We start from the raw sequence: 22,774 nt of genomic DNA on the forward strand, positions 1-22,774 counted from the left end.
GCCGGAATATCGGTATAAGTTATCGGCTATTTCACCCCCCCCAGCCACGCAGAAGCCGCATCAGATCAATGATTGAAAGTGGGCGCTTTAAATCAATGAACTGCAGTGGCTTTTGCGGGGCCAGAGACCGCCGCCGCCACCCGCTTCTCTCCCCCTGCCTGTCCTGGGGTCCTCCCTAGTCCAACCACCACCGCAGCTGCCACATTGCCTCCCCCATCCCCGGTTTTATAATTACCTGTTCCCGGGGTCCACGCTACTTCTGGCTCCGGCGGCGTCCTGAGCCGTCACTGTGCGCACCGACGGTGACGTTGCGTTCAGAACGTCACCCGTCATTGCGCTGCGCAGTGCGCAGGACATCGAAGGAGCCAGAAGTAGCGCAGACCCCGGGAACAGGTAATTATAAAACTGGGGATGGGGGAGGCAATGGGGCAGCGGCGGTGGTCTCTGGCCGGGGAGGCGAGGCATGATAATGTCCAAAATTGTGAATATAGGGCGATAATATCGACCAAACCGATAATCGGTCGATCCCTACTTCCTACATTCCCCCCGTTGCGCCGATTTCGGCATCCCGTTCCTCCGCTGCTGCTTGGCTTCCTGCTACTTAGGCTCGGAATGCCACACTGCAGTCAGCGTATTGCCGGCCAGCTGGTGATCAGCTGAGCGCACCGTCAGGTGCCGCTTTCTCCCTGCTGCCCAGGCTCCTTACATGACAGTGCTCTCAGCCTATTACAGGCCGAGGAGGGACATCACTGAGCCCGAGGATAAACCGATAGTGCTGTGATGTTCCGAGCCTAAGAAGCCGAGCAGCATCGGGGGATCTCTGCGCAACGGGGAAACATAGGAAGGAGAGTTTTTTTGTTTTGTTTTTGCAGCCTGAGCACAGGGGAAGTTAAAAGTGTTGCGCCACAGTTCTCCTTGAAATTACCTTAGAGGGACAATGTGGATTATCTTTAGCAAACAGTCAGGTACACTGCCCAGAGCACATGGTAATCCGTTCCCACCTTCCTGCAACTTGTCCTGATCTAGCTGTTACTAGGGACAGATTTCCCTTGACAACAGGCAATGAAAAGCAGATTGAACCTAGTGGTCAAGACTATAGATAATGAGTCCTAGGATAAAGAGTTGTTTTATATAACTTCTTTTTAAATAAAGTGATTCACAAATATTTTAGGAAGTACACAGGCTGTTATTGTTGCTTGAAACAACAGTGACCATATAAAATGCGGTTATCCAAGGGGGAGGGAAGGTTTTTCCCAACTTTGCTCTTTGCACACAAACAGCATTCCCATGGTGACTCCAGTGTCCCGCTTCGGTTCCAGATGTGATACTCTTCCTCCCAGAAATCATGACGTTTATGCCCAGAGTGACATCAGGGAAAAAAAAATAAAATAAACACTCCGGGCCCCAACTTTACTCCGGGACCAAGTGTCACAGCCAAGACCGAAGAGGCCACACAGGAGGCACCGCAGGAACACTGGAGGTAAATAAATATTTGTGTGCAACGGGCAAAGGTGTGAAAAACCTTCCCTCCCACTGGATAACACTTTTAAATACCAAGTTTCTAAACAAATCCTTACTTTTCTGGTGGTCACTTATAGCTTAGTTGGATGTTGCTAGACACATATTATATGCCAGGGAATTTGGGGCATACTTTTTTTCTCCTGTTTACTGCTTTATGGAAAATAACCTGAACAGTGGCCAAAGATTTTTAAAGTTTACTTAGGAAATAAATAATGAAGTGTACACAAGACAACAGCCAAGGTTCCAAAGGTCAGCAATCTAAAGTATAACATGGCAACATCTGCACACAGAAATATATTGTGAGCGTACATTCACACGTGTATTATGCTGCAGATTCTCTACCCATTTCCTACCCTAAGAGAAGCATAACTACTAGGAGACTAAGGGTACAGTCCCACTGGGGACACTTTGCCAGAGGAATTTTGCTACAGAGTCCCAATATTTTCAATGGAATTCTGCTTGCCGGTGCACACTGCAAATTTACTGCGGCAGAATTCCATCGGCAGAAAGTACGACCGTCCATACAAAGAACATGTCATGCTGAGGACGTTCTTCCAGGCTCAGGGATGTGGAATTCCTATCACCAGACCCCCGGGACATGCAGTTCTGGGCAGCGCTCAGCAGTCTGTATGGAGCTGGCTCCCGACTTGTGCCCGCTCCATTCTCTGCAGCCGCCAGCTGTTCTCAGTAGCCGAGGGCCGCTGCTAATAGCCAGAATGCAGCGATCGCCACGGCTGGCTATTAACCCTTTAGATCTCTGCTGTCAAAGCTGATGGCGGCGTCTAAAGGGACCTGTGAATGCTCCCGGTGGGCTGTGGGCTAGTGGGGTAGATCGCAGTGCAATCGGGGGGGGGGGGGGATGGGGATATAGGAGGTAGCGTGAGGACTTACCTCTGCTTCCCTGGTGTCCCGTGGCTCTGTCAATGATAGATCCTGGCTGGACTAGGCTCTATCAATGGATTGCAGAGCCCGCAGATCAATGGAGTCCAACAGAACTCTATTGATCTGTATGATTAGGAATCTAATGATTACTCATAAAAAGTCTAATAAAGTGTAAAAAAAAAAAAGTTTTAACAAAAGTTTAAAAGACACACATTAACCCCTTCCATGTTAAAAGTTTAAATCACCTCCTTTTCCTATATAAAAACATGTAAACATAATAAAAACAAACATTTAGTATTGCTGCGTGCGTATTTGTACAAACTATTCAAATATAACATTATGTATCCCATACGGTAAATGATGTAAATGTAAAAAAAAAAAATAATACCAAACCAAAGAATTGCAATTTTTATATAATATCCCAGAAGAAAAAGTTAAAAAGCGATTAAAAAGTCAGATCAATACCAAAATGGTACAGATACAAAAGAGATTATGGTGCAAAAAATGACGATGCCAGCTTTCTACAAGCTGACATTCAGTAGGCGTTTCTTTGTTTTATTTCCTACTTTGTTTTTGAGTATTTTTGACATGATGCACATGAATGCTGTTTGTTTCTACAGAGCTGACAATAACATTCTGATATCCAGGTGATGCAGAGTTTTTGCTGAGACTAACAGGATGGTGATCACCGGCCCACCCCGCACAGGACACAATGGATCCTAACCGTGCACTATATACATTTGCTTACAGTCTAATATAACACTGTTTCCAGCACTTTTGATCCAGGTATAGGCAGATCTATCAAAATCTGTGCAGATCACTTTATCTTTTCAGAGGCCTTTTTTATAAATTAAAGAAGTGATCTGATTGGTTGCTATGGGCAACTGGTCAACTTTTCCACTGCACAGGTTTTGATTAAATATCCCCTTATGTGTCTGGATACCCCCTTACCTGTATTTAAAGTTCCCTGATATAAAAACTTTTGGCAGGTTTCAGCTAAATGTCAAAGTTTTGATCAATTGAAGTTGAGTGCTCAGACCCGCACTGGTCTCCAGATATAAAGCCAGGGGAAGCTTGCAGTTAGGAAATTCACTCCCCACCTATCTAAATGTGTATCCACATCATGTTTTGGGGATACTCCGCTGGACAGGTGCCACATCCCAATAATTTGAATTAGCAAGATGGAGTCATTTTTTGACCGCATTCGGTTTTGTGCGCAACCGAAACCAGGGCAGACCACAGTTTTAAGTCCAGCAACAAAACCAGCCCTAAGGGTGCATTCACACCACAGTTTGTGCGTATGGTTGGCGTCTGGTTTAGGATTATTAAAACTGTACAAACTGAAGCGGGGGAGTAAGAGGTACATCCTTCCTCAAGCTATACCTAGAGATTGGTGGTGGGCCCCAACACTCGTGGGGCGGGTCAGTGGGGGGGGCGGTCGAGTGCAGGGGGCGAGTCATTATCGGCATATCGGCAAGGTAATTGCCGATACCGATAATGCCCAAAATCGTGATTTTCGGCCGATAATATCGGCCAAACCGATAATCGGTCGATCCCTAATAAGTAGCTTATCGCGAGGGGTCCGACCACTAGGACCCCTTGATCTCCGCAACGGGTCAGGTGGAGCAAGTCTACGGCAGTGGTTCTCAACCTTTTTGGCGACTGTACCCCCCAAAGGCTGAAACTATGTCTGTGGGTACCCCTCGTGCAGACCCACTTAAGTGCAAAGGGTACCCGTGGACAAAAGGAGTGTGCTTAGCTTACTTTACTAATGCGATACTTAATCCCCTTGTGCCATTATTATCCGATGAGGCAAAAGGGGACCAGAGGGAGAGGAGAACAATGGCACAAGGGGATAAAGATGGAGGGGGTGAATAATCATTAAACCCCCCCCCCTCCATCTTAATCCCCCTGTGCCATAATTCCCCCCTCCCTCTGGTCCCCTTTTGCCATTGTCTCTCTCTCCCTCTCCATCTTAATGCCCTTGTGCCATTATTTATCTTCCCCCCCCCCCCTCCTATCTATCTCTATCTCTATCTCTATATCTATCTCTATATCTATCTCTATATCTATATATATAATCTCTCTCCATACACACACACACACACACAGTCATGGCCGTAAATGTTGGCACCTTTGAACCTTATTCTAGAAAATTAAGTATTTCTCACAGAAAAGGATTGCAGTAAGGCTGCATTCACACCACGTTTTTGCAGTACAGTTCCCGTATACGTTTTCAATGTGAAAACCGTACGGAACCGTACTGAAAACCGTATGCATTGACTCTCCATTGAAAACCGTATGCCAAAAGATGCATCAGGTTGTGTCCGTTTTGCATCCTGTACGGTTTTGTCAGATTTTTTTCCTGTTGTCTACCACGGTTTTAGGTCCGGTTGAAAAACTGTATTAAACCGTATATGTTCTTTTTTTTTTTTAACATGGGAGTCAATGGGAACCGTACAGAACTGTATGTGCATACAGTTCCATCCGGTTTTCACCATACGATTTTTGTCTTTGCACACTTTTCGTTACTGGAATTTCAATCAAACAAGTAAAACTTTATTCAAAATGGAGTGAAAAGTTAAAAACGTATACGTTTTTTTCTTAAAAAAACGGATGCAACCGGATGTCAGTTTTCAAACCGTATACGGTTTTTCACTGCATACGGGTTCAAATTTGTACACACATTTTGATACAGTTTAGTCAGGTTTTGAGAAATCCGTTTTCTCTCAAAAACCTGATACGGGAACTGTATTGCAAAAACGTGGTGTGAATGCAGCCTAAGGCTGGGTTCACACTATGATTTGAACTACGGTTCCCGTGTACGGCTGGGAGGAGGGGCTTAATCGCAGCGCCCGCACTCAGCCGTATTCGGGAACCGTAGTTAATGTATGTCTATGAGCCGACCAGAGTGATCCGCAGCCTCCGGTCGGCTGCTTTTTCGGCCGTATGCGGTTTCCCGACCGCAGACAAAAATCGAGGTTGGGGATAATCATTAAACCCCCCCCCCATCTCAATCCCCCTGTGCCATAATTCCCCCCTCCCTCTGGTCCCCTTTTGCAATTATCCCTCTCTCCCTCCTCCATCTTAATGCCCTTGTGCCATTATTTCTCTCCCCCCACCGAAATATAATTAATATATATATATATATATATATATATATATATATATATATATATATATATATATTACATACATATACACACACACACACACACACACACACCTCCTCCCTTTTTTTTTATTTATTTATTTTTTTTACATTACCTGGCTTGTTCGGGTACAGCTCCCGTTCCCGAAGTCGCGTTCGGCGCCGCACAGAAGGGTGACTTTCTTCTGTGCTGTGCGGCACCTCCACGCGACATCAGGGGACGTCACAGGTATTTGTCAGCGCATTGCGTACCCCCGAACAACCGGTGGTGTACACGTACCTCCGGTTGAGAACCCCTGGTCTAGTCTACAGAACACGCTCCATTCATTTCTATGGTACAGTGTTTCCCAACCAGGGTGCCTCCAGCTGTTGCAAAACTACAACTCCCAGAATGCCCGGACAGCAGAAGGCTGTCCGGGCATGCTGGGGGTTGTAGTTTTGCAACAGCTGGAGACATCCTGGTTGGGTAACACTGCTATTGGAGCACTGAAGGTGCTTGAGTTCTGTACTCTGGTCTCTTCAGCTCTGCCATAGAAATGAACAGAGCGTGTGCAGTCTCCTCACTGAGAGCCAGGTCCCATTCTGGAGATAGAGGGGGTCCCAGCAGTCACCCCCCCCCCTCTAATCAGCTACTTATCCGCTTTCCAAAAGGGGAACTTAGTTTTGGCTGGAGTTCTCCTTTAAAGAAGGTGTGAATACAAATGACGCAACATGTATAGTTTTATCGCTGCACATTTTGGCATGAGTACGGCCTGTCAATCACATGAGAAACATACAAAAAAAAAATAAAAATAAAATAAAAGGGGGAATCCCATCCACAGGTTAAATGCAAAAAAACCTGTTTTATATAAAAGACACGCACTGCACTAGCTCAGCTCAGCATCATTAACCTGTTTCTACTTATCGTATTCCCATGGCTGCCTTCATCACTATAGAAACTGAGCACAACGCAGGCACATTACCGCCACCCCAGTGCACACCCTGAAGAACGATAAGCTAAATGGTAGCAAACAAGTAGCTCATCTGTGACACAGCGCAGGAAGAATTAGGTTATTTGTGATCATTGTGTATAATATCTACTAGCGTAGGATTAAAATGGGATCGGTATAAATGGTAGCAAGTGAACAGACAGTTGTTGAAGTTGATCTACTGTGTAAAGCAGGCAGTAGCAGTTTTCTGATGGGAAACATAGGATCCTGGCATTGGATATATATGTATATATATCAGTGTTTCCCAACCGGGTTGCCTCCAGCTGTTTTAAAACTACAATTCCCAACATGGCCGTATAAATGAAGATATTTGGATGAGCAATAGTTGTAAATACCTGCCTACACACATCTATCTATATATATATATATATATATATATATATATACCTTAATTAAAGTCCCCGCTGTCATTGTGTGGACTAGCTAGAACCGGTTAAAGAGCAGCTACTTGTCATAGGCACTGACTCAGCAGCCAGGCTTTAGCTGTAAGTAGGTTGCGTTACATAAAGGATTTTAATGAAACGTGTAATGCCCATGTCAGCTTATATACACGAGGAATGGCACGCTGGCACGTAATAGTCACTGCTGGTAGAGATGAGCGAACTTACAGTAAATTCGATTCGTCACGAACTTCTCGGCTCGGCAGTTGATGACTTATCCTGCGTAAATTAGTTCAGCCTTCAGGTGCTCCGGTGGGCTGGAAAAGGTGGATACAGTCCTAGGAAAGAGTCTCTTAGGACTGTATCCACCTTTTCCAGCCCACCGGAGCACCGGAAAGCTGAACTAATTTATGCAGGAAAAGTCATCAACTGCCGAGCCGAGAAGTTCGTGACGAATCGAATTTACTGTAAGTTCGCTCATCTCTAACTGCTGGACTAGCTGGCTGTTTACCTTGCCATTGTCTGAGCTAAAAAAAAAAGGTAATTAAAGTTATAAAAAAAAAAAATTTTTAAGAAATTCTGACACCATAGCATGTTTAAGGTCCAGGTGTTATTGACTAGAGATGAGCGAACTTACAGTAAATTCGATTCGTCACGAACTTCTCCTGCATAAATTAGATCAGCTTTCCGGTGCTCCGGTGGGCTGGAAAAGGTGGATACATTCCTAGGAAAGAGTCTCCTAGGACTGTATCCACCTTTTCCAGCCCACCGGAGCACCTGAAAGCTGAACTAATTTATGCAGGAAAAGTCATCAACTGCCGAGCCGAGAAGTTCGTGACGAATCGAATTTACTGTAAGTTCGCTCATCTCTAGTTGAGACCCCCTAATGACTATTAAATACAACATTTAGCAGCAGATCCATGTGCCCGTTAGTTTTGTGGAAAAATAATGCTTTTTTTAAAAATCAACTGGTGCCAGAAAGATAAACAAAATTGTCATTTACTTCTATTTAAAAATCTTAATCCTTCCAGTACTTATCAGCTGCTGTATGCTCCACATGAAGTTCTTTTCTTTTTGAATTTCTTTCCAGTCTGACCATAGTGCTCTCTGCTGACACCTCTGTCCGTCTCAGGAACGGTCCAGAGCAGGAGCAAATTCCCATAGCAAACCTCTCCTGCTCTGGACAGTTGCCAATCTGAGGAAGGAGGAAATACCCTCCGAAATGCGTCATTGGAAGCTCTATTAATAAACATAGTGCCTCCGGGCACTTTACTTTCTGTACATATTCGCGTTTCATTAACCTGGATCTGCGAACAGCGCCTAGACAAGGTTCGGGTTTTTTTTCTCTTCATTTCTTCTTGATCGTACGGGAGAAGATTTCATCCTCTCCCGTTGGACCCTGGGCCGTGCAGTTCGCTTCCACATGCTGAGTAACCCTAAGGGGTGATATGCCTATATCTAAATATATCTGGTGAGCAGCCATTTTATAGATTCGCGGCTCCCCTAGTCCTTGATTGGGACACAGATAATGCACGAGGCCCAGCCCTTTCCCCTTTTTTCTTTTTCCACAGGTCTGGACAGTTCCTCTGTAGTATACAGAAGCTGATAAGTACTAGAAGCATTAAGATTTTTAAATAGAAATTAACTTACAAACCTGTCTTTCTGACACCAGTTGATTTAAATAAAAAAATAAATGAATAAATAAATAAAAATAGTCCAGCAACGTGTCTAATCCTACCTGCTCCCGCTAAAATTCCTCTCCCGCCGTGCAATTTAACCCCCCCCCATATGCCATTTTTAACCCCCTTCACCCTACCCCACTGTGCCATTTTAATCACCCTGTGCTATTTTAACCCAAACCACCCACCCCGTGCCACTTTGAACCCTTAAGGACTGAGGGTTTTTCCGTTTTTTGCACTTTTGTCTTTTCCTCCTTACCTTTAAAAAACAAATCATAATTCTTAAAATTTTGCCCCTAAAAATTTATATAGGATGGCTTTTTTTGTGCCACCAATTCTACTTTGTAATGACATCAGTCACTTTACCCAAAAATCGACGGCGTAATGGAAAAAAAATCATTGTGCGAAAAAAAAAACACATTCTTTTGCAACTTTTGGGGGATCCGTTTCTACGCAGTACATTTTTCGGTAAAAATGACACTCTCTCTTTATTCTGTAGGTCCATTCGATTAAAATGATACCCTACTTATATAGGTTTGATTTTGGCGTATTTCTGGAAAAGATCATAAGTACATGCATGAAAATTTAGGAGTTTAAAATTGTCATCTTTTGACCCCTATAACTTATATTTTTCAACATACGGGGCGGTATGAGGGCCAATTTTTTTCCCCTTTTTTCATTATATAAAAAGTGACCAAAAATACGCTATTTTGGACTAAATAGTGCGGTTTAATTAACGATATTTTTTTTTTTTAATTATGGGAAAGGGGGGGTGATTCAAACTTTTATTAGAGAAGGGATTAAAATTATCTTTATTAACTTTTTTTTTTTTTGCAGTGTTCTAGTTCCCACAGATCTTTTACATTGATCCTTGTTATCCCATAGGAAACCAGTGATCGATGATTCTGCCGCTTGACTGCTCATGCCTGGATCTCAGGCACGGAGCAGTCATTCGGCGATCGGACACGCAGAAGAAAGGTAGGGGCCCTCCTTGCGTGTTCCAGCGCGATTTCGCAGCGGCAGTCCCGAACAGCCGACACAGCTAGCCGGGAGTAGTTTAGTTTCACTTTAGATGCGGCGATCAACCCCTACCCTTCAATCCCCTGGTTGAACTTGATGGACGCATGTCTTTTTTCAACTATGTAACTATGTAAAGGGTTAATAGCGCACGGTACCGCGATCAGTGCTAAGCGCTATTAGCAATGGGTCCCGGCTGTTGCCGTGGCCCCGCGTTCTAGAAAGAGAGCGGACTCAGTGCGTACAGGTACGCCCTAAGTCCTTAAGTGGTTAATGTATAGGTTTGTTTTTTTCAAATGTTTAACCCCTCAAGGACACACCATTATGACCTTAAGGACCAGAGCATTTTTTGCACATGTGACCACTGTCACTTCAAGTATTAATAACTGTGGGATGCTTTTCCTAATCATTCTGATTCAGCGATTATTTTTTCGTGACATATTCTACTTTAGCATAGTTGTAAATTTTTGACGATAATTACATCATTTCTTGGTGAAAAATCCCCAAATTTCATGAAAAATTTGAAAATTTAGGATTTTTCTAACTTTGAAACTCTCTGCTTGTAAGGAAAACAGACATTCCAAATAAATTATATATTGATTCACATATACAATATGTCTACTTTATGTTTGCATCATAACGTTGACATGATTTTACTTTTGAAAGACATCAGAGGGCTTCAAAGTTCAGCAGCAATTTCCAAAATTTCACAGGAATAGCAGCAAAGTGAAGGAGAAAATTCTAAATCTTCATTTTTAACACTCGCATGTTCTTGCAGACCCAGTTCTTGAATTTTTACAAGGGGTAAAAGAGAGAAATCTACATTTTGTAACCCAATTTCTCGAGTAAGGAAATAAATCATGTGTGGATGTAAAGTGTTCGGCGGGCGCAGTAGAGGGCTCAGAAGGGAAGGAGCGACAAAGGTATTTTGGAGAGTAAATTTTGCTGAAATTGTTTTTGAGGGGAATGTCACATTTAGGAAGCCCCTATGGTGCAATAACAGCAACAAAAAAAAAAAAAGTACGTAACAAGGTGTATAGTGAGCCTTAACACCCCACAGGTGTTTGACAAATTTCCACTAAAGTTGGACGTGAAAATAAAAAAAAAAATTTCACTAAAATGCTGGTGTAACCCAAAATTTTTCATTTTCACAAGGAAAAATAGGAAAAAAGCCCCCCAAAATTTGTAACCCCATTTCTTCTGAGTATGGAAATATCCATATGTGGATGTAAAGTGCTCTGCGGGCGAACTACAATGCTCAGAAGAGACGGAGCGCCATTGAGCTTTTGGATAGAGAATTTGTCACATGTGGGTATTTTTTTATTTTGGCGCTTATGTCAGAACCGTTGTAAAATCAGCCACCCCTGTGCAAATCACCAATTTAGGCCTCAAATGTACATAGTGAAATTTTGGAAAATTGCTGCTGAACTTTACAGCCCTCTGATGTCTTCCAAAAGTAAAAACATGTCAACTTTATGATGCAAACATAAAGTAGACATATTGTATATGTGAATCAATATATAATTTATTTGGAATGTCTGTTTTCCTTACAAGGAGTGTTTCAAAGTTAGAAAAATGCTAAATTTTCCAATTTTTCATGAAATTTGGGAATTTTTCATCAAGAAATTATGTAATTATCAACAAAAATTTACAACTATGCTTTACAACTAAGTAGAATATGTCACGAAAAAAATAATCTCTGAATCAGAATGATGAGAAAAAGCATCCCAGAGTTATTAATACTTAAAGTGACAGTGGTCAGATGTGCAAAAAATGTCCGGGTCCTTAAGGTCATAATGGGCTGTGTCCTTAAGGGGTTAAACATTTGACACTTCTACAACTCCTAGCATGCCCTTTGGCTGTCCGTGCATGCTGGAGGTTATAGTTGTACAACAGCTGGAGGCACACTGGTTGCAAAACAGAGTTTATTACTTAAGTGTTTCGCAACCAGTGTGTCTCCAGCTGTTGCAAAACTACAACTCCCGGCATGTACGGTCTATCAGTGCATGCTTTGAGTTGTTGTTTGCAACAGCTGGAGGCACACTACTACAACTCCGAGCATGCCCCTTGGCTGTCCATGCATGCTGGGGGTTGTAGTTATGCGACAGCTGAACTCACAATTTTTCTTAGAAAGGCATGCTGGTAGTTGTAGTTGCGCTTCTGCTGTTGCATAACAACAACTTCCAGCATGCCCTTTAGTGCATGCTGAGAATTGTTGCTAAGCAACAGCAGGAGGCACGACATTACCCCCTGCTGCTGCGCTCTATCCTCCTGCCGACTCTGCTCCTGGGGCGCCCAATCCCGCTGCCAATGTCGGGGATCAGGGGGCCACCGCAACAGGTATCCCTCTGGAATAGGGGCAGAGCGGGTGCCTTTAGGAACACCCCCACAGCAGGAGTCCTCATTAGTCGGCCGGTAACAACCAACAAATCAGGACGATAGTCAGGTGGCACCAGTGCCACCTCACTCCTGCTGCTAGTAGGCGATAGGTGCTGTCCGAGACTGCACCTCTCACCCTTTTTTTCCGGGTCACCGGGGACCCGAAATCGCCACAAATAGACGATCTGAACCCCCAGGGGTTTGCACTGGGTGCCTGATGAATGATTTCAGCAGACATCCCATTCCGTTCACCGTCCTGTGTCCTTAAGTACCAGGACGCCAGGGCGTACCTGTACACCCTGTGTCCTAAAGGGGTTAAAAAGTGAAACAAAAATGCAACATGAATGCCCCATAAACTTCAATATGATTATTATTTGTTGAATAATACCAATGTTCTTCAATGACTAATCAGACCCCAGAAGAAGCCACTGAGGGAGACACGTAGAGCCAGTCTGAAGGTTGGATGAGCACTGAAATACAATCACTTTTTACATACAGGCTTGTGAGTATTCTCCAATATATGGAATTATCTTTACCGGCTGTTCATTGGTCTGCACTCCAGTATCTCTAATATAAGATTGGGGAGGAGTCTTCCGAAATCCTAATGCAATTTGTGCAGCTAAACCAGGAAACGTACCGGTGGTTTATACTGATAGCATTTGGACTTGGATCAAAACCACAAGTGAACTTACATTTCTTGATCGCCATTTCGGTCTTTGGGCTATAAACGAGGATCCTTACTGGGCGGTTGTTATATGTAAAGGGGTACTCCAATGCTAAACTTTTTTGCACAATCCTGCCAAGGCTGCCACCATTTAAAATAAATAAACCTTGACTTCCCTTCCACCAACCCTCCTGATGACCTGGGATTGTCCTTGACTTATTCTATTTCGACTTTATGGGATACAATAATCATAGACTCCTAAGTGCTGTGTGTTGGGCCAAATCATTGAACTGAAGAAGGGCCCTGAAGTGGGGATTCTGCAAATACTGAATTTGGCACACAAACTTATTGCTTAATGATATCCTGTGTGAACATACCCTAATACTGGATTCGTCCAACTCCTCTCACCGTTACGGAGTTTGTTACTAGGGTGTCGCATATAGCCCCCCTTGGGAAAAGCATCTATAAAAACGTAAAGCCTCCAAGAAATTTTGGTTGGCATGGGGCCCCTGGTTCCAAGGTTACCGTTTAGGTGGCTCGCAACTCTGTATGTGCTGTGTCCTTAAAGGAGAGGATAGGGGAAAGTTATAGATCTCGGAAGTTCTGTCCAATAGGACCCCCGTGATCTCCTGCGCGGCGCCCCGGCAGTCATTGTATAGGGGATAAGTTGTATTTCACTGAAGTACTCTGTTGCTTTTTGGGGGGCTGGGCGGGGGCATTGGGGTGGGGTTCCCTGCAGTCAGACACCCCGAGATCAGCTACTATGGTTAGAGGATATGTTTACTTGTATTGGAGTACTCCTTTAATGCAAACCAAATAAAGGTGGACATGTTAATAAGTTAAAGTTCCTATTCTTATTGATCAGTAATCTGACTCACCGCTTATCAATGGTTTTGTCAGGTGACTTGGCACTAGAGGCCAATCTGTCCCAGCGCCTGAATCAAGATCTGTCACTGCTTTACATTGTTTTAGATAAGGAATCAAAACCTGGTTACAGATTCCTCCTATACATCAGTCTTTTATGTTACTGTATCATATTTAGTATAGCACTGTGACAAAAACATGTATATCCCAATGGACTGGGATGGATCTGTCGCAGCCAGAAATTACACCTGATGCCAACTCATGACTTTTATAATATATTCCCAAGGTAACTTATTATTGTACTACAATGTAGGAGGCTCACTGCAATGATTGTCTCATAAAAGGTAGCCGGCTCCAACCTGTCCCCACACCCAGAGCAACAAAGACTGAAGTAACACTACAAGATCATTAGGCTTCGTTCACATTAGTCCCAAACCCCCTTCCCCCCCTTTATAATGGCTGGAGTGTCACTGATCACGAAAATAAAGAGGTACAATTTACTGCATATACTCCTGGTGTGTTTCCCCAGGTCCCCTGCTGTTCTGGGAACAACAGTATGAACCCATTCACGGTAGCCAGACCTAAACACTATTGCGTATCTGTGGGGCATCCTCAAATGGAAGGTGGGGGAGTGCAAGGTCTCTAACATCCACCAGCTCCTTAACCCCTTGGGGACGGAGACCATTATGACCCTAAGGACAGGAGCATTTTTTGCACATCTGACCACTGTCACTTTAAGCATTAAAAACTCTGGGATGCTTTTACTTATAAATTTGATTCCGAGATTGTTTTTTTTCGTGATATATTCTACTTTATGTTAGTGGTGAAATTTTCATCGATACTTGCATCATTTCTTGGTGAAAAATTCCAAAATTTCATAAAAAATGTGAAAATTTGGCATTTTTCTAACTTTGAAGCTCTCTGCTTGTAAGAAAAATAGATATTCTAAATAAATAATATTTTGATTCAAATATACAATATGTCTACTTTATGTTTCCATCATAAAATTGACGAGTTTTTACTTTTGGAAGACACCAGAGGGCTTCAAAGTTCAGCAGCAATTTTCCACTTTTTCGCAAAATTTTCAAAATTGGAATTTTTCAGGGACCAGTTCAGGTTTGAAGTGGATTTGAAAGGTCTTCTGGTTAGAAATACCCCAGAAATGACCCCATTATAAAAACTGCACCCATCAAACTATTCAAAATGACACTCAGTAAGTGTGTGTTAACCCTTTAGGTGTTTCACAGGAACAGCAGCAAAGTGAAGGAGAAAATTCAAAATCTTCATTTTTTACACTCGCATGTTCTTGTAGACCCAGTTTTTGAATTTTTACAAGGGGTAAAAAGGAAAAAAATCCTCTCAAAATTTGTAACCCAATTTCTCTCGAGTAAGGAAATACCTCATATGTGTATGTCAAGTGTTCGGCGGGCGCAGTAGAGGGCTCAGAAGGGAAGGAGCAACAATGGGATTTTGGATAGTGAGTTATTCTGAAATGGTTTTTGGGGGGCATGTCCCATTTAGGAAGCCCCTATGGTGCCAGGACAGCAAACCCCCCCCCCCACATCGCACACTATTATGGAAACTACACCCCTCAAGGAACGTAACAAGGGGTACGGTGAGTCTTAAAACCCCACAGGTGTTTGACAACTTTTTGTTAAAGTCGGAAGTGTAAATGAAAAAAAAAATGTTTCACTAAAATGCTGGTTTTTCCCCAAATTTTACTTTTTTTACAAGGGGTAATAGGAGAAAATGCCCCCCAAAATTTGTAACCCCATTTCATCTGAGTATGGAAACACCCCATGTTTGGACATCAAGTGCACTGAGAGTGAACTACAATGCTCAGAAGAGGAGAAGCGCCATTGAGCTTTTAGAGAGATAATTTTTTGGAATGGAAGTCGGGGGCCATGTGCATTTACACAGCCCCCCGTGGTGCCAGAACAGTGGACCCCCCACATGTGACCCCATTTTGGAAACTACACCCCTTACAGAATTTAATAAGGGGTGCAGTGAGCATTTACACCCTACTGGCGTTTGACAGATCTTTGGAACAGTGGGTTGTGCAAATGAAAAATTAAATTTTTCATTTTCACTGACCACTGTTCCAAAAATCTGTCAGACACCTGTGGGGCGGAAATGCTCACTGCACCCCTTATTACATTCCGTGAGGGGTGTAGTTTCCAAAATGGGGTCACATGTGGGTATTTTTTGGGGTTTATGTCAGAGCCGCTGTAAAATCGGCCACCCCTGTGCAAATCACCAATTTAGGCCTCAAATCTACATGGTGCGCTCTCACTCCTGAGCCTTGTTGTGCACCCGCAGAGCATTTTACGCCCATATATGGGGTATTTCCGTACTCAGGAGAAATTGCGTTCGAAATTTTGGGGGTCTTTTTTCCTTTTACCTCTTGTGAAAATAAAAAGTAAAGGGCAACACCAGCATGTTAGTGTAAAAAAAATTTTTTTTTACACTAACAGGCTGGTGTAGACCCCAACTTGTCCTTTTCATAGGGGGTAAAGGGAGAAAAAGCCCCCCAAAATTTGTAGCGCAATTTCTCCCGAGTACGGAGATACCCCATATGTGGCCCTAAACTGTTTCCTTGAAATACGACAGGGCTCCGAAGTGAGAGAGCGCCATGCGCATTTGAGGACTAAGTTAGGGATTGCATAGGGGTGGACATAGGGGTATTCTACGCCAGTGTTTCCCAAACAGGGTGCCTCCAGCTGTTGCTAAACTCCCAGCATGCCTGGACAGTCAGTGGCTGCCAAGAAATGCTGGGAGTTGTTGTTTTGCAACAGCTGGAGGCTTCGTTTTGGAAACACTGCCGTACAATACGTTTTTCATTTTTATTTGGGGGGGGGGGGGGGGGATGACGACAGTGTAAGGGAGTGTATATGTAGTGTTTCACCATTTATTATGTGTTAGTGTAGTGTAGTGTTCTTAGGGTACATTCACACTGGCGGGTTACGGTGAGTTTCCCGCTAGGAATTTGCGCTGCAGCGAAAAATTTGCCGCAGCTCATACTTGAAGCAGGAAACTTACTGTACACCTGCCCATGTGAATGTACTCTGTACGTTCACATGGGGGGGGGCAAACCTCCAGCTGTTTCAAAACTACAACTCCAAGCATGTACTGACAGACCGTGCATGCTGGGAGTTGTAGTTTTGCAACAGCTGGAGGCACACTGGTTGGAAAACCTTCAGTTGGTTCTGTTACCCAACTCAGTATTTTCCAACCAGTGTGCCTCCAGCTGTTGCAAAACTACAATTCCCAGCATGTACTGATCACAGAAGGGCATGCTGGGAGATGTAGTTATGCAACAGCTGGAGTTACGCAACTACAACTCCCAGCATGCCGAGATAGCTGTTTTGGCATGCTGTGATTTGCAGTTTTGCAGCATCTGGAGTGGTACAATTTAGAGACCACTGAACAGTGATCTCCAAACTGTGACCCTCCAGATGTTGCAAAACTACAACTCCCAGCATGCCCAGGCAGCAAACAGCTGTGTGGGCATGCTAGGAGTAGTAGTTTTGCAAGATCTAGAGGGCAGTATAGAGATCACACCGCAGTCGTCTCTAAACTGTAGACCTCCAGCTGTTGCAAAACTACAAATCCCAGCATGCCCACACAGCAAACAGCTGTCTGGGCATGCTGGGAGTTGTAGTTTTGCAACATCTGGAGGGCTACAGTCTAGAGACCACTAAAGTCTCAGACTGTAGCACTCTAGATGTTGCTAGGCAACTACTCACCGGCTTCTGTCGCATCCAGGGAGCCGTCCTCTTCTGCCGCACGCAGATCTCCGTCGCCGCCCGCCGATCCCTGTCGCCCGCAGCCTCCGGAGGGGTAAGTGGACGTCGGCGCCCGGTCCTCTTCGTTTTCCCCGTTCTGCCCCGCCTATTGTGGGTGGGCAGGATGGGGAAAACGAAAGTAAAGCCCCCACGCCCCCGATCTGCTATTGGTGGTCGCGTCTAGACCACCAATAGCAGGGATAGGAGGGGTGGCACCCCTGCCACCTCACTCCTATCGCTTCAGGGGGATCGTGGGTGTCTTAGACAACCGCGATCCCCCTTATATTCCGGGTCACCATAGACCCGTAATGACCCGGAATCGGCGCAAATCGCAAGTGTGAATTCACTTTCGATTTGCGCCGATCGCCGACATGGGGGGGGGGGGGGTCTAATGACTGCCCTAGGCATTTGCACGGGGTGCCTGCTGATAGATATCAGCAGGCACCCCGTGCCCGGCACGCTACGGGGACCGAAATTCCCACGGGCGTATGCATACGCCCTTCGTCCCTAACAGGTTAATGTTGTCATGGAGGGGTGGAAGAGGACTATAGAGACAACCTGTAAAGATCTGTTGAACTCCATGCCCAAAAGGCTTAAGGCAATGCTGAAAAATAATGGTGGTCATACAAAATATATGACACTTTTGGCCCAATTTGGACATTTCCACTTAGGGTGTACTCACATTTGTAGCCAATGGTTAGAGATTTATGGCTGTGTGAAGAGTAATTACCCTAGGACACACCCCCTCCCATAGACATGAATAGAGGGGACATGGTGCGACATCACAAACACTGAAGGCCCAGGCTTCCATGTCCATTAAACACTGCAGCACCAGCCCGGAGATCGCGGGGGAGTCCAAACAACCAGACCCCAAAACGATCAGATGTTATCCCCTATCTTTTGGACTGTGCACTCACTACTTTACATTGTAGCAGAGTGTCATTTCTTCTGTGTTGTCACAAAAAAAGAAAGAATAAAATATTTACAAAAAAAAGTGAGGGGCTGAGCTCCCTTACAGAGATACTGTATATATAATGTGAGGGGTGGAGTCACTTATGGGACATACCGTATATATAATGTGAGGGGTGGAGTCACTTATGGGATATACTGTATATATAATTGTGAGGGAAGGACTCACTTATGGGATATACTGTATATATAATGTGAGGGGTGGACTCACTTATGGGATATACTGTATATATAATGTGAGGGGTGGACTCACTTATGGGATATACTGTATATATAATGTGAGGGGTGGACTCACTTATGGGATATACTGTATATATAATGTGAGGGTTGGAGTCACTTATGGGACATACCGTATATATAATGTGAGGGGTGGAGTCACTTATGGGAGAAACTGTATATAATGTGAGGGGGTGGACCCACTTATGGGAGATACTGTATATATAATGTGAGGGGTGGACCCACTTATGGGATATACTGTATATATAATGTGAGGGGTGGAGTCACTTATGGGATATACTGTATATATAATGTGAGGGGTGGGACTCACTTATGGGATATACTGTATATAATGTGAGGGGTGGAGTCACTTATGGAGATACTGTATATATAATGTGAGGGGTGGACTCACTTATGGGAGATACTGTATATAATGAGAGGGGTGGACTCACTTATGGGATATACTGTATATATAATGTGAGGGGTGACTCACTTATGGGAGATACTGTATATATAATGTGAGGGGTGGACTCACTTATGGGATATACTGTATATATATATGTGAGGGGTGGACTCACTTATGGGATATACTGTATATATAATGTGAGGGGTGGACTCACTTATGGGATATACAGTCTATATAACGCGAGGGGTGGACTCACTTATGGAATATACTGTATATAATGTGAGGGGTGGACTCACTTATGGATATACTGTATATATAATGTGAGGGGTGGACTCACTTATGGGAGATACTGTATATAATGTGAGGGGTGGATTCACTTATGTCAGATACTGTATATATAATGTGAGGGGGTGGAGTCACTTATGGGACATACCGTATATATAATGTGAGGGGTGGAGTCACTTATGGGATATACTGTATATATAATGTGAGGGGTGGGGTCACTTATGGGACATACCGTATATATAATGTGAGGGGTGGAGTCACTTATGGAGAAACTGTATATAATGTGAGGGGTGGACTCACTTATGGGAGATACTGTATATATAATGTGAGGGGTGGACCCACTTATGGGAGATACTGTATATATAATGTGAGGGGTGGACCCACTTATGGGATATACTGTATATATAATGTGAGGGGTGGGACTCACTTATGGGATATACTGTATATATAATGTGAGGGGTGGACTCACTTATGGGATATACTGTATATATAATGTGAGGGGTGGACTCACTTAAGGGATATACTTGTATATATAATGTGAGGGGTGGACTCACTTATGGGAGATACTGTATATATAATGTGAGGGGTGGACTCACTTATGGGAGATACTGTATATATAATGTGAGGGGTGGACTCACTTATGGGAGATACTGTATATATAATGTGAGGGGTGGACTCACTTATGGGAGATACTGTATATATAATGTGAGGGGTGGAGTCACTTATGGGAGATACTGTATATATAATGTGAGGGGTGGACTCACTTATGGGAGATACTGTATATATAATGTGAGGGGTGGACTCACTTATGGGAGATACTATATATAATGTGAGGGGTGGACTCACTTATGGGAGATACTATATATAATGTGAGGGGTGGACTCACTTATGGGATATACTGTATATATAATGTGAGGGGTGGACTCACTTATGGGAGATACTGTATATATATATATATATATAATGTGAGGGGTGGACTCACTTATGGGATATACAGTCTATATAACGTGAGGGGTGGACTCACTTATGGGAGATACTGTATATATAATGTGAGGGGTGGACTCACTTATGGGAGATACTGTATATATAATGTGAGGGGTGGACTCACTTATGGGAGATACTGTATATATAATGTGAGGGGTGGACTCACTTATGGGATATACTGTATATATAGTGTGAGGGGTGGACTCACTTATGGGATATACTGTATATAATGTCAAGGGTGGACTCACTTATGGGAGATACTGTATATAATGTGAGGGGTGGACTCACTTATGGGATATACTGTATATATAATGTGAGGGGTGGAGTCACTTATGGGATATACTGTATATATAATGTGAGGGGTGGACTCACTTATGGGATATACTGTATATATAATGTGAGGGGTGGACTCACTTATGGGAGATACTGTATATAATGTGAGGGGGGGGGGGACTCCCTTATGGGAGATACTGTATATATAACGTGAGGGGTGGACTCACTTATGGGATATACAGTCTATATAACGCAAGGGGGTGGACTCACTTATGGGATATACTGTATATATAATGTGAGGGGTGGACTCACTTATGGGAGATACTGTATATAATGTGAGGGGTGGACTCACTTATGGGAGATACTGTATATATAATGTGAGGGGTGGACTCACTTATGGGAGATACTGTATATATAATGTGAGGGGTGGACTCACTTATGGGAGATACTGTATATATAATGTGAGGGGTGGAGTCACTTATAGGAGATACTGTATAAATAATGTGAGGGGTGGACTCACTTATGGTAGATACTGTATATATAATGTGAGGGGTGGAGTCACTTATGGGAGATACTGTATATATAATGTGAGGGGTGGAGTCACTTATGGGAGATACTGTATATATAATGTGAGGGGTGGAGTCACTTATGGGATATACTGTATATATAATGTGAGGGGTGGAGTCACTTATGGGATATACTGTATATATAATGTGAGGGGTGGAGTCACTTATGGGAGATACTGTATATATAATGTGAGGGGTGGACTCACTTATGGGATATACTGTATATATAATGTGAGGGGTGCAGTCACTTATGGAGATACTGTATATATAATGTGAGGGGTGGACTCACTTATGGGATATACTGTATATTATAATGTGAGGGGTGGACTCACTTATGGGATATACTGTATATATAATGTGAGGGGTGGACTCACTTATGGGATATACTGTATATATAATGTGAGGGGTGGACTCACTTATGGGAGATACTGTATACATAATGTGAGGGGTGGACTCACTTATGGGAGATACTGTATACATAATGTGAGGGGTGGACTCACTTATGGGATATACTGTATATATGATGTGAGGGGTGGAGTCACTTATGGGAGATACTGTATATATAATGTGAGGGGTGGAGTCACTTATGGGATATACTGTATATATAATGTGAGGGGTGGAGTCACTTATAGGAGATACTGTATATAATGTGAGGTGTGGACTCACTTATGGGAGATACTGTATATATAATGTGAGGGGTGGACTCACTTATGGGATATACTGTATATATAATGTGAGGGGTGGACTCACTTATGGGATATACTGTATATATAATGTGAGGGGTGGAGTCACTTATGGGATATACTGTATATATAATGTGAGGGGTGGACTCACTTATGGGATATACTGTATATATAATGTGAGGGGTGGACTCACTTATGGGATATACTGTATATATATATATATATATATATATATATAATGTGAGGGGTGGACTCACTTATGGGATATACTGTATATATATATATATATATATATATATATATATATATATATATATATAATGTGAGGGGTGGAGTCACTTATGGGAGATACTGTATATATAATGTGAGGGGTGGAGTCACTTATGGGAGATACTGTATATATAATGTGAGGGGTGGACTCACTTATGGGATATACTGTATATATAATGTGAGGGGTGGACTCACTTATGGGATATACTGTATATATAATGTGAGGGGTGGACTCACTTATAGGAGATACTGTATATATAATGTGAGGGGTGGACTCTCTTATGGTATATACTGTATATAATGTGATGGGGTGGACTCACTTATGGGAGATACTGTATATATAATGTGAGGGGTGGAGTCACTTATGGGATATACTGTATATATAATGTGAGGGGTGGACTCACTTATGGGAGATACTGTATATATAATGTGAGGGGTGGACTCACTTATGGGAGATACTGTATATATAATGTGAGGGGTGGACTCACTTATGGGAGATACTGTATATATAATGTGAGGGGTGGACTCACTTATGGGAGATACTGTATATATAATGTGAGGGGTGGAGTCACTTATGGGATATACTGTATATATAATGTGAGGGGTGGACTCTCTTATGGTATATACTGTATATAATGTGAGGGGTGGACTCACTTATGGGAGATACTGTATATATAATGTGAGGGGTGGACTCACTTATGGGATATACTGTATATATAATGTGAGGGGTGGACTCACTTATGGGATATACTGTATATATAATGTGAGGGGTGGACTCACTTATGGGATATACTGTATATATAATGTGAGG

At 43.2% G+C, this 22,774-nt stretch overlaps 1 protein-coding gene across 1 annotated transcript in view; it reads right to left on the reverse strand.

The window, feature by feature from the left end:
- Positions 1-22,774, reverse strand: part of NXF1 (nuclear RNA export factor 1) — a 69,342-nt gene that overhangs the window by 41,643 nt on the left and 4,925 nt on the right. The window lies entirely within an intron of this gene.

This window comes from Hyla sarda, chromosome 6 (genome assembly GCF_029499605.1).
Source record: "Hyla sarda isolate aHylSar1 chromosome 6, aHylSar1.hap1, whole genome shotgun sequence".
Classification (NCBI taxonomy): Eukaryota; Metazoa; Chordata; class Amphibia; order Anura; family Hylidae; genus Hyla; species Hyla sarda.